The 12,783-nt window shown below is 49.1% G+C and overlaps 1 long non-coding RNA gene across 2 annotated transcripts; it reads left to right on the top strand.

The window, feature by feature from the left end:
- The first annotated feature begins 1,064 nt into the window (after positions 1 to 1,064).
- Positions 1,065 to 5,989, top strand: LOC109256545 (uncharacterized). 2 transcript variants are annotated; one of them, XR_008419352.1, is made up of 4 exons: positions 1,065 to 1,138; positions 1,742 to 1,814; positions 4,931 to 5,021; positions 5,917 to 5,989. It is a non-coding gene; the product is annotated as an uncharacterized LOC109256545 (long non-coding RNA). The 2 variants fall into 2 exon arrangements; XR_002075708.2 differs by lacking the exon at positions 1,065 to 1,138 and adding an exon at positions 1,375 to 1,411.
- The last annotated feature ends 6,794 nt before the right edge of the window (positions 5,990 to 12,783 follow it).

Raw genomic sequence — 12,783 nt, forward strand, 5'->3', positions numbered from 1 at the left:
GGGCAGAGAGAGAGGGAGACACAGAATCTGAAGCAGGCTCCGGGCTCTGAGCTGTCAGCACAGAGCCGTGTGCAGGGCTCGAACCCATGAACCATGAGATCGTGACTTGAGCCAAAGTTGGATACTTAACTGACTAAGCCGCCCAGGCGCCCCTGAGGCAACAGAGTTTTAAATAAACCAGCCTGATTCTTTCCCAACAATCTTCCCATTCCTGCTTTTTTTTTTTTTTTTTACCCTGTGTATCTCTGATTTCTTAACCATCAGGTTTTTAAAACCTCCTTCAATCGCCCTGAGACCTCAGCCTTTTAATTTTCCTCTCTGCATGCCCAATGCTAACCCTTTCATCATCATTATTGCCTCCCAGATGTCCTGAGGCAACAACCTTCCTTAGAAGATGACGTCATAGCCTTCTCTTTGCGGCCTTTTGCCCCAGGACCCTCCCCCATCTTGCCAAAGTTATATTAATTCTGTGGCCGTGGTTGTGCATGGAGGTGTGCATGGTGCGCGTCACGTGCACCGGAGAGATGGTCACCAAAATGTCACCAGGGGCCACCTCTGAGATTTGAGGTGATTTTCACTCAGTTTTTTAAGCTTTTCTGTATGGCTTCAACTTGCTAATTTAACTGAGAATTGCATCAATTATATAGTGCTATAGGAATGCTGCCCACGGGACAATGGTTGGCCAGGTGACTCTGCTGGCCTTGGCTGGGCTCTTTCATGTCTGGGCATGGCTGGCTGATGGCCGATCTAGACTGGTCACGGCTTGACAGATGAAGCAACTCTACTCCACATTATCTCTTATCCTGTGCGTGGGCCCAGCCTTGAGGCATCCTCGTGGCAAGGGCAGAAATGCAAATAAATCCAATCTTGGAAGCAAACCACGCTTCCACACCCCGCCTCCCCCATCACATCTGCTAACATCCTATTGGCCAGAACGAGTCACATGGTGGAGCTTGGAGTCCAAGTCAGAGGCACCGATAAGTTACACGTCAGGGAGGGTGTCTAGGGAGGGTTAAGAGAGACCATCATTGCAACTGCCTACAACACATGTTCTGTCTTTGTATATTCAGATGCAGTAAGCTGGTTTCATGCAAGATGGCTGCCAGGGCTCCAGCCCCACATCCTCCAGGTGGCACGGGTGAGACACCTGTGGACAGCACAGGTGAACTCTCTATTTTAGCAGCTCCAGAAGAATCTCAGAGTCTCTCTGGCTCCAATGAGTCACAAGCCCAGTCTCTTACCAAATCACTAAGCCTAAGGGACCACAGAGTTCTGATTGGCCCCTCCTGAGTCACCTGCCCACTTTTGAGCTGGGGTGGAGTCAATCCTACCTAATTTATATGGACTGAGGTTCAGGGAGGGTGGCTCACCGGAGGACTATCAAGGATGCTACAGAAGGTGGCTGACTTAGGTTAGGTAGCCCCAGAAGTCTCTGAGACAGGGATTGGAACACAATATATCTGTGAAGGGATCCCCGAAAAGACTGTGAGAGGGCGGGGAAGTGATGGGGGAGGGAAGGGAGCCCATGCAGGAGTGTTAGTGAGCAGGTTAATGCTGGGGGACCAAGCTCCGTCCCTCTGGAGCCTCCGGGACACCACAGAGCATGCCTTCAAGTTGTCCCTGACAAATGACCTGGGGTGCAAGAAACTGGGCGATTTACCTGCCAATTCCAATCACCATTGGCTGCGACTTGCCTCCGTGGGCCCTAAGTCTCTGACACTTCTCCTCGCCCTCTGCACAGGCTAAGCTGTCTCCCGTGGCCAGAGAATGTCCTTGGGTCGAGTCACTGGTGCTTGCATCCAGAAGCTGGACTGGTACGTGCTAGGGGTTAGGGGCGGGGCGTTGACAGCATCTACTATGGTGGGAAAAACAGGTCTCAGGTTAGGACAGGAGTTCATTTTGGTCTGGGTCCTGCCCTCGAGGCAAGGAAGCCCATAGGTACAGAGCCTCTGGATAGAATCCCAGAGCGGTTAAAGGCACGGGCTGTGGAGTAGGGGAGGTACAGGGTATAGTTCGCTTTCCCCACTCACTAGCTGTGAGACCTGGGGCAAGTCACCTCACCTCTCTGGGCCTCAGTTGATTACACGGCACTGGGCACATGGTGAATTTCCAAGAAATGAGAGCTACAGGGCTGAGTCCAGTCTGGAGGAGTGACATTTCCAGAGGCATCTCTGAGTGTCCTGAGACAAGGAGGAGGTAGGAGAATCAGCCAGAAGTAAGTTGAGCTAAAGACAGGGACAGCACTCAAGGAGGAGTGAAGGACGTCACCAAGGACAGGAAGCACTGATTGTGCCAGAGTCTGCGAGAAGACCCAAAAAGAAAGTCTGGAACCAGGAGGCCACCCCGTTTAGGAAATAGACTCTGGGAATGCAGCACATACATTGGCTTGTCCCTTGTTCAAAGGGTCTGGCGTTCTACTGCCTTCTTCTTGCAAAACAGCCACAATGTTGGAGGGGGGGAGGTCACCCTGTCAACAGCTTTTCCATGCTGTGTTCCTACTTCCTCCCACCGGAGACTAACCAGTACCAAGATTTCCCTGCTACAGGCTGAGCAGCCAGTAAAGCACCACAAGAGTTAAGACTGTAAATCCAATAGACTGGCTTGAGAAAATAACCAAAATGTAGGTAGGGGGAGATCTTGCTGGCTTCCGACCTGGCTGGATCTGGGAGCTCAGACAGAAACATCGAACATCGGGATGTAATTTCACTCTCTCTTTCTCCGTCTCTTGACTTCCTTCTGTGGGTTTCCATTGATAGAAAGGACCTCACCTGGTGGTTATTTGATGGCACCCAAAGGCAACGAAGTTAAAATCTGCACCTTCCGCACTCGCGTCCAGTTGCCAAAGGGTGTACGTGCTCTTGTCCCAGAGGCCCACCATAGCCTTGAAGCTCAGCCCGATTGGGACACGCGCGGAGGGCACTCGGGTCACATGCTTGCCCCCTGACCAAGCTCTGTGGCCTTGAGGCCCGTGGCACCAGGTCCACTGAATGACAGAGGTGTGGACCACACGTTCCCATCCTAGGCTGGGCATCGAGTCCCGTGCATGCATGTGCATGGAGAGTTGAGGGTGGGCAGATCCCCGGAGGGAAAGCAGGCCGTTACTTTGCAGCATGGGGACAAGTGTGTGTGGGAGACAAGCCACTCACATCCCCCACAAACATGCGCATAGTTCCTACGTCTTTGATCAACCAGCTGAAGAGGCAAAGCCATGCCTGGTCCTGCTGAAGGTGGGGGCAGCTCTGGGAAAACAGAGAACCTCACAGGAGAGCACCCGGAATGGAGCCCCACTGTGTGCCAAGCCCTGGTTTCCATGTTCTTTCATTGTCTGGGGCTTCAGCTCCTCCTCGGCCACTTCCTGCCAGACAGTCACGGGTAACTCACGGAACCTCTCCAGGCCTCAGCCTTCCTCTCCTGCCCCACTCTCCATTCATTCTCACTCATTCACTCACTCAGTCACCGGGCCCTCTTTGGGTGCTCGGGATACAAGACAGGTGTTCACAGCCGTATCCCAGTGCCTGGCACGTAGCAGGTGCCCATTCAATACTGGTTCCAGGAATCAATGGGCAAGACAAAAGTCATAGCCTCAAAATGCTCACTGTCTAACAGAGAAAACAAACGAATTGTAACATGCCCTCAGCCCTGTTGAGGAGGGAGCCTCTGTCTCGGGCTCAAGAATTCTCCAGTGAGGAGGCATCAGGTCCTTACGGAAGAAGATGCTTTCCCAGCCTGAGGAAAGGAGGAAACGCACAGCTAGCCCAGGAACCGCGTAAACCGCGGTGCAGAGCTGACGGGGAAGAAAGTTCTATTACTAACCTCTTATTAGGGGCTGGAAATTTTCCATCTGCCTTTACACGCTTGGAAAGGCTCAGAATTTACGCACAAGGAAATGGGAGGACCCTGGCTCCTGCTCTCCCCTCCACTGGGCCCCAGCTCTCACTTGGATTATTGTCCCAGCTGGTCCCCAGCTGTGTCTCCATCCACACAGCTGCCACAGACAGAGGTTATTCTAAAAGCCAAGGCTGGGCCTCTCATGCCTTGGTTTGGAATTCTTCGAGGCTCCACGTCACCCAATCCTAGTGTTCAAGATCTTTTTGTAACAGCGCCTGAGCCGCACGGCTCACCCCACCGCGGCACTCCCCGGGGTGGACTTGAACGCCCCACACTGCCTTTTGTGCCTCAGTTGCCCGTCTTCCCTTCTGCCTCTGCCAGAAGGCTCCTCTGCTTCCAACTGCAGGCCTCTCCTCTTCAGAGATGTCCTTAGGACCTCTTCCGGAGGCCCCCCCCCCCGCCCTCCTCAGTACTCCCCATGCTCTCTGTTTGCACAGTTTCATCCCCGACCACAGTCTGGTTATGCCTGAACTGAGCACTATTTCTTGAGTCGTCATTGCTACGAGCTACAGATCAACCTCAAGGGACTAGAAACAAGGAGTAAGGCTGGGACCCCACCCTTTGGGGAGCCCACTGTCTGCTGGGAGGGTCTTCTAAGACCTGTGGTCAAATCGCTTTCTATAGGTGGGAAGCCTGTTTCCTTTAACCCCGGGGTTCTAAAGTGGGGGCCACGTGATTCCCCCTCCCTCAACAAGGGGGCATTTGGCAACATATGGAGACATGATGATGGTCACAGCTGGGAGGATGTTTCTGGAATCTAGTGAGAAGAGGCCAAACGTGCCACTAAATATTCTACAATGCACTGGACAGCCGCTCACGGCAGGGGCTATCCGGTTCAAAATGTCAACAGAGCTGAGATTGAGAAACTCTGGTTTAACCCTTCAGCAACGGGGAGCTACAGAGGGATTCTTGATTGGGGGGGGGCGGGGGGAGAGAGATTGATTCAACTTTGTGAACTCCGACAGCTGGGTTGGTGGTGGCCTGGATGAAGACACCCCAAGACCAGGGTAATTCAGGACTTTTCCCTCCCCCCCCCCCCCAGGAAATCAGCCAAGTAAGGAGTCTATTGTTCTTCAGCCCCGTGTACATTCCTCCCAGATGACAGATCATAACCATTGCAACCAGCAAAGTGGGTACGTAATGTCTGTTGGGCTCCTGGGAGATGGTTCCCTCTTCCGAGAAAGGGCATGCACGCTCAGCACTGACGAGTTACGAGATCTTGAGCAAGTTACTGACCTTCTCTGTGCCTGTTTTAAAAAAGGGACGAATAGCACCTAAGTCCTAGAGCTTCCGGAATTAGTATGTAGGTATATTGGGCTACAACAGGGTCTGGCATAAAGTGCCACACTACTATCTAGGATCTTTTGTAATAGGTAATTCCATATGTAATCCCTAATGTCTTTTTTTTTTTTTTTTTAAGAGAGAGAGTGTGTGCGGGGGCGGGGGGGGGAGGGGCAGAGGGAGAGGGAAAGAGAGAATCCAAAGCAGGCTCCACACATGGAGCCTCACGTGGGGCTCGATCCCACACCCCTGGGACCGTGACCTGAGCCGAAATCAAGAGTCACATGCTCGGGGCGCCTGGGTGGCTCAGTCGGTTGGGCGGCTGACTTCGGCTCAGGTCACGATCTCACGGTCCATGAGTTCGAGCCCGCGTCGGGCTCTGTGCTGACGGCTCAGAGCCCGGAGCCTGTTTCGGATTCTGTGTCTCCCTCTCTCTCTGACCCTCCCCTGTTCATGCTCTGTCTCTCTCTGTCTCAAAAATAAATAAACGTTAAAAAAAAAAATTAAAAAAAAAAAAAGAGTCACATGCTCAACCGACTGAGCCACCCTGTACGTATTGGCTCTTAATACCATCCCGTCATTATCCCCACCACCATCACCAACATCATCATTGACGTTACCGTCGCCCCCACTTACCATCACCTTTTTAACCACCATCATCATCTCCACCAACATCGTCATCAACGTCCCTGCCCCCCCACACCTGTCATCCCCACCATCACCATCACCATCATTGTTTTCTTCTAGAGAAAGCTTGTTTATGGAGACCACCCGACTGGGGCACGACTGGATGTCACCCTGCCCCAAAGGCGACGGCCAAAAGGACCAACGCTCAGCCCCTTCGACACAGTCTCCTGGCTATGTCCACAGAACTTGGCTCAGGGTCGTGGGCTCTCCCTCCGTCCTTACCCGCCAAAACCAAAGAGCCACGCCAGCTCAGAGGTTCCAGATGGCTCTCACTCTCGAAACGATCCCACAGGGGCCGTCCTGTAGAACTAAAACAAAACCAGACAGAAAACCAACCCCCTCCTCCCCCCAAACCAGGCAACGAAAGCATAAACAGAGGTTTCAAGTTTCTCCTAGTAAAGGCAGGCTGGAGCTTGGCCACAGCTGGTGTAGTTCAACTGCTCGAAGATGTCAGTGAATTCCCTCTCACCTTCCAAGAATTCCAGATACTGGCTGTTGCCAGTTCGTTCACAGATGTCAGGGCTCCCACAAATGTGGTTGTCTTGACCCCCCTCTCACGGGGGCAAGACGTTCTGTGGTTGCAGCTGGAAGACCACTGCCATCAGGAATGCTAACATTTTCCCAGAGGCTTCCTCCCCACAGACTCCCGCTTGTGTTTCACTGGCAGAACTGCGTTACTCAGCCTACCCCCTGCCCCCTGCCCTGCCCCCGCAGGACAAAGGAGGCTGACAAAGCTAGAACGGGATTGCCATGACTGGCGGAATCAGGCAGGGTACATCGCTGCCCCCAGATAAAGTCTGGGTTCCATCAGCAAGGAAGAACGTGGGGGGTTGAGTGTCACGGTTATACGTCAAGGTACTATGGCTGCGTGCCAAGCCATCCCCGAATTTTGTGGCATTTACTTTGCCCCATGAGTCTGCAATCTGGCAGGGCTCAGTGGGGACAGCGGGTCTCTGCTCCACTTGGCGACAGGTTACAACAACAGCGACATTTATTTTGCACATGATTTTTGCGATTTTGTCGGAGTTTGGTGAGTTAAGCTCATCTCCGTTCCCCTTGCTGTCAGCTGGGATGGCTCTAGAATCAGCTGATGACCCGCTCGCTCACATCTGGACCTGGGCTTGGAAAGTTCCAAACAGCTGGGGCTCCCTGGGCTTCTCACTGTATCTCTATGTGGACGGCCCATATGCTCCCTCCAGTGTAACCGGACTTCCCGCGTGTCAGCTCAGGGATCCCAAGGTGTGAGTTAAGAGAAAGAGAGGGAGGGAGGGAGATAGAGGGATGGAGGGAGGGAGAGAGAGCGAGCGAGCATTCCTAGTAGAAGCAGGACCTTAGAAGTCACTGCATCCTATTTCCACCACATCCTATTTATTAGAAGAGGCCCACTGAGGGGCGCCTGGGTGGTTTGGCTGGTTAAGCGTCTGACCTCGGCGCGGGTCATGATCTCACGGTTCGCGGGTTCGTGCCCCGCATCGGGCTCAGGGCCTGGAGCCTGCTCCAAATTCTGTATCTCCCTCTCTCTCTGCTCCTCCCCCGCTCTGACTCGGTTTCTCCCTGTCTCTCAAAAATAAATAAACGTTAAAAAAAAAGAAAGAAAGAAAAAAGAAGAGGCCCACTGAGGCCAGGTCACGAGTAGGAGAGGGGAACTAGAGTCCATCTTTTGGGAGGGAGATAAATGATTGGACGTGTTTTAATGTCACATCTACGTACCAATGACAGAGACCTAGAAAAAAAAAACAGACGGTAAAGCACTGTGTTGGGTGGAGAATTAAGAGGACAGCTGACCAATGCTTTGAATCGCTTTTCTCTCTTCAGATCCTAAAACTTACAGCTGTTTGCTCTCCGAAGAATCAGAGTGGGGTCTGCTCAGCAAAGGAAGTAATTCCTCATTTAATTTTAACTTTTTTAGTGTTTATTTTTGGGAGAGAGAGACAGAGCACGAGAGCGCGAGCGGGGGAGGAGCAGAGAGAGAGGGAGACACAGAATCCAAAGCAGGCTCCAGGCTCTGAGCCGTCAGCACAGAGCCCGACGCGGGGCTTGGGTCCATGAAGCACAAGACCATGATCTGAGCTGAGGTCGGCTGCGTAACTGACCGAGCCGCCCACGGACCCCAGTATTCCTCATTCTAGAGGCAGAGCAACCCTGTGGCAGTTACTGTCTCCCGCCTTGGCCTTGGTCCAGTCAGCCTTGCCACCTCCTGACCTCTGACCTCCAGCACCCGCAGCTCTTTGCCTGGGGGCTTGTCTCCTGGCTTTGGGAGCCTGCTCAGCACCCCCTCTGGTCCTTCTCCTACTTCCACCCTCTGGGGCTCTGGGCGAATGACTGGGAGGAGGAGGCGTATAAATACCCCAGCTCCCTCCCCCTTGGTGAGATGACTTACCGTGCTCGGTCCCCTCTTCCAAGAGTTCTGCGGCACAGCTAAGCCTCAGTTGGCCACAGGGACTACCCACTTAGTGATGCAGACTGTGTTCACTCTTTCCCTTCCCAGTCGTGCTTCCCATACCTCTCTCGGGTTTTCCTGGGATCTCCGTGGACATAAGTTGCTGGCATGAGAATCCTAGTCTCAGAGTCTGCTTCCAGGGAAAACAAAGGAAGGCAACGAGGTTTAGAACTTGGAGGACAGGACTCGGAGTCTCAGCTCTGCCACGGAAAGCGCTTGGACATCATCGCTGCCACCCTCACAGGAGAGAAGCTGAACAAAGTGAAGACCGAGGACGTTCCGTAGACCCTTCAGGGAATGGAGGTCATGGGGCGTGCCGCCACCCCGAAATCTGGAGAGACAAGGTGAACACAGAGATTCACAGCTAAGAAGACCAGCTTACCAGGTGCAGAAACCACCTTAGCTAATAATCGGTAGGCACACTTACATGATAATTCTGATAAACTGCAGGAAGTCGACTGAACTAGCTCGGGAGATAAATCCTGGGGGCCCAGTCTTAGAAGGACCCCGTACTTTCATAGATTTTACTTCGAGGAGCCTAGCACATTCTCAGTTAACACCAGACAGAAATCCCCTCCTGTCTGGGGGTAGGGAGAGGGGGAAGTAACCCTTCTAAAATATGCAGAAAGCATTCTCCATAACAAAGGCCCGCCCTCTCAGGGAGGCTTCCAGGGCCACATCTGAGCTGAGAAAAGGGAAATTAAGACAACTCCAGCCTCATCTAGCCTTCCCATCTCTAGTAAGGCAAGAAAAAAAAAAAAAGTCTAAGAAATGCTTCTGAAGGTCAGACTGGGAACTCAGGTCCTACAAGTTATAGATGGCTTCTCCTCTGACACCCTGCCACCCTATCCACGGGCTCCAGTGTACCGGTGGAGTACGACTGAGAATAGAAAGACTGATTTTATTTACTAAGGAGTTCTTAGGGAAACCCAAAGACCACAGAGGGTTAAAAAAAAAAAAAAAAAAAGGAAACAGGAGAAAACAAAAGCCTTCAGTACCTACAGCTACAGCAAATATCAAACACAGCCAGCTTCTCGCCAGATTAACCTCACATTAGCAACCTAATTATCTTGTTTCCTATTATGCGCTGTATCGGGTCCGGCTTTCCACAGAAATTTCCAAGATACGCTGTAAAGGCAAGAAAAAAAACACAGCCTGAGAAGACAAAGCAACTCTCAGAGGCAGAGAGGATCCAGGTTCGAAACTTAATCCGACAGTAACTACAAACGGATAGATAGTAAAGCACCTCACAGAGAAAGTAGACGATGTGGAAGCACAGAAAAGGACACTCTATGGAGGACTCAGAAAAGACCGTCAGGGAAAAAAAAAAATACGCCACACAGAGATGAGTAACGGTCTTAGTGGGCACGTGAGTTGGCTGGACACAGCCCAGGGAGCTTGAAGTTTTGTCAACAGACACTTCCCAAACTGAAATGCAGACAGAAAAAGACTGAAAAAAGAAAAAAAAGGGAGAAAATATTCAAGGACTGTGGTGTCACTGAAAAGGCGCTGCATACGCATAAGGGGAAAACCAGAAGGGGAAGAAAATGAGAAAGGAACAGAAGGAATGTTTGACGTGCTTAGCTCCCCCGCTATGGTGGAGAATCTTCTACGCTAACGACAAACACTACAGAACAGATCCAGGAAGCTTAAAGAATACCAGGCGCAAGATAAATATCAAAGGATCTGTACCTGGGCATGCCATATTCAAACTGCAGAAAGCCAAAGACAAAGAAGAAATCTTGAAAGGAGCAAGTGGGGGGGAAACCCCTTATCTATAAAGAAACAGACTTTTTGTCAAAACCAGGCTAGCAAGAAGAGAGTGGGATGAAGTATTCAAAGTATTGAAAGAGAAAACCACCAGGGCACCTGGGTGGCTCAGTTGGTTAAGCCTCCGACTCTTGATTTCCGCTCAGGTCGTGATCTCACGGTTCGTGAGACTGAGCCCGGAGTCAGGCTCAGGGCTGACAGTGTGGAGCCTGCTTGGGATTCTCTCTCCGCCCCCCCGCCCCTCCCCCCACTCGAGTGCATGCTATCACTCTCTCACCCTCTCTCTCAAAATAAATAAATAAACATTAAAAAAAAAAAAAGATAAAAGCCACCAACCTAGAATTTAGCATCCCGTGAAATTACCCCTCAAAAGTGAAGGAGATGTTCTCAAACAAACAAAAACCAAGGAAATTTGTGGCCAATAGACCTGCCTCCCAAGAATTGTTAAAAGAAGTTCTTTGGAGAGAAAGAAAATAATGTTAGAAACTCAGATCTACATAAAGAAGAGTGTCAGAGGAGAAATAAATTAAGGAAAATAAAAATGAAATTGTACGAAAAACCCTGAACTGATGTGATACATAGCTATTCAAAGTAATAATCATGTTGGGTGATTATAACATATGAATAAGTGAAATGAATGGCAACAAAGTTACAGGGAATGGGAAGGACGAATTGGGAAAACTTTGTAGTACCTGTAACACAACACAGTGTTGCTCGAAAATAAATTTAGATTACGTTGTAAATACATATTGCAATATGTATGACAAATGTGTATGCAAAACTCTATGACAATCAGTAAACTTTAAAAAAAAAGAAGTATAATTTATATGTTAAGAGAGGAGAGAAAACTTAATTCTATAAAATGCTCAGTGAAGACCAGAAAAATCAGAAAAAGAGCATGTTTTTTTAAGAAACAAAGAAAAAGTGCAATGAATACAAACCAGTTACCAACATGCTAGATATTAGCCCAATTATACTGATAAACGTTTTAAAGTTGAATAGTTTGAATACACCAACTAAAATATAGAGACTGTCAGAGTGGATTAAAAAGTAAGACCCAACTGCATTTTGTCTACAAGAAACCCATTAAAAAATTTTTTTTACGTTTATTTTTGAGAGAGAGAGAGTGTGTGTAAGGGGGGGAGGGGAAGAGAAAGAGGAAGTCACAGAATCTGAAACAGGCTCCAGACTCCAGCCTCTGAGCTGTCCGCAGAGCCTGACACAGGGCTTGAACTTGCGAACTGTGAGATCATGACCTGAGCCAAAGTTGAATGCTTAACTGACTGAGCCATCCACGTGCCCCTACAAGAAACCCATCTTAATTGTATACATGCGCTTAAATGAAAACTAATGGGATAAAGAAAGGTATACCATGCTAACATTAATCAAAAGAAAGCTGGAGTAGCCGTATTAACTTCAGACAAAGCAGACTTCAGCACAAGGAATAGTAGCAGGGATTAAAGAGGAAATTATAAAATGATAAAAGGGTCCATTCTCCAAGAAGACATAACAGCCCTTAATGTATATGCACCTAACAACAGAGTGTCAAAATACATAAGGCAAAAACTGATAGAACGGCAAGGAGAAATAGACAAATCCACTATCATTTGGGTAATAATATCATTGGATCTTAATAATATTGGAAGTTGGAGACTTCAACACCTTTTTTTTTTAGTGATTGACAGATCCATTAAGCAAAACTCAGTAAGCATATAGCTAAATCGAACAGCACTATCAATCAACTGAATCTAATGGACATTCACATAACTTAACAACAGAAGATTATACTTTCTTCTAAGCTCACATGGGACATTCACCAAGACAGACCACAGTTTAGACTGTAAAGTAACTGTAACAAATTTAAAAGATTAGAAATCATATAAAATACATACTTAGTCTACAACGGAATTAAACTAGAAATCAATAATAGAAAGCAACCTGGAAAATCCCAAAATAATTGGAGAAGAAAAAGCACACATAGATCAAAGAATACATCAGAGAAGAAATTTTTTAAGTATTTTATTTTTATTGTTTAAAGTTTATTTATTTTGAGAGAGAGAGAGAGAACAATCATGAGTGGTAAAGGGCAGAGAGAGAGAGAGAGAGAGGGAATCCCAAGCATGCTCCACACTGTCAGCACAGAGCCCGATGCAGGGCTCAATCTCACGACTGAGATCATGACCTGAGCTGAAATCAAGAGTCGGACACTTAACCAACTGAGAGCCACCCAGGTGCCCCTGAAATATTTTTAAATAAATGAAAATAAAAACATAACTTACCGAAATTTGTGAGGTGTGGTGAAAGAGGTGCTTAGAGGGAAATCTAAGAACACAGATACTAGAACTTAAGAAATCTTGGGGCGCCTGGGTGGCTCAGTCGGTTGAGCATCCGACTGTTGATTTCAGATCAGATCATGGTCCCAGGATTGTGGGATCGAGCCCACGCTTAGCGTGGAGCCTGCTTAAGATTCTCTCTCTCTCCCTCTCTCTCTCTCTCTCTCTCTCTCTCTCTCTCCCCTTCTGCCCTTCTCCCCAGCACCCCCCTCACATTCTAAATTAAAAAAAAAAAGAAATAAAACTAGATTTTTAAAAATGTTTATTTATTTTTGATAGAACACAAGAGAGGGAGACACAGAATCCAAAGCAGGCTCCAGGCTCTGAGCAGTCAGCACAGAGCCCAACATGGGGCTCAGACTCACGGAACATGAGATCATGACC

This window comes from Panthera pardus, unplaced genomic scaffold, assembly GCF_024362965.1.
Source record: "Panthera pardus isolate Hobbes unplaced genomic scaffold, ASM2436296v1 HiC_scaffold_5, whole genome shotgun sequence".
Taxonomy (NCBI): domain Eukaryota; kingdom Metazoa; phylum Chordata; class Mammalia; order Carnivora; family Felidae; genus Panthera; species Panthera pardus.